Raw genomic sequence first — 352 nt, 5'->3', positions numbered from 1 at the left:
AAGCATGTCTGAGGGACATCTTCTGATTAATTGTTTGTATCTTTCCCAAGCTTCATAGAGGGATTCTCCATCCTTCTGTCTGAAGGTTTGGACTTCCACTCTAAGCTTACTCCATCTTTGTGGTGGAAAGAACTTTGCCAAGAAGGCACTGACTAGCTTTTCCCAAGAGTCCAGGCTTTCTTTAGGTTGAGAATCCAACCATATTCTAGCTCTGTCTCTCACAGCAAAAGGGAATAGCATCAGTCTGTAGACCTCAGGGTTAACCCCATTAGTCTTGACTGTGTCACAGATTTGTAAGAATTCAGCTAAGAACTGATGAGGATCTTCCATTGGAAGTCCATGGAACTTGCAA

General features: G+C 42.9%; 1 non-coding gene across 1 annotated transcript; it reads left to right on the top strand.

Moving 5' to 3' along the window:
- On the top strand, positions 1-108 carry LOC130953138 (small nucleolar RNA R71). Its single transcript, XR_009075311.1, has one exon. It is a non-coding gene; the product is annotated as a small nucleolar RNA R71 (small nucleolar RNA).
- The last annotated feature ends 244 nt before the right edge of the window (positions 109-352 follow it).

Source organism: Arachis stenosperma, chromosome 9, assembly GCF_014773155.1.
Source record: "Arachis stenosperma cultivar V10309 chromosome 9, arast.V10309.gnm1.PFL2, whole genome shotgun sequence".
Taxonomy (NCBI): domain Eukaryota; kingdom Viridiplantae; phylum Streptophyta; class Magnoliopsida; order Fabales; family Fabaceae; genus Arachis; species Arachis stenosperma.
This window is presented reverse-complemented; position numbering and strand designations above follow the sequence as displayed.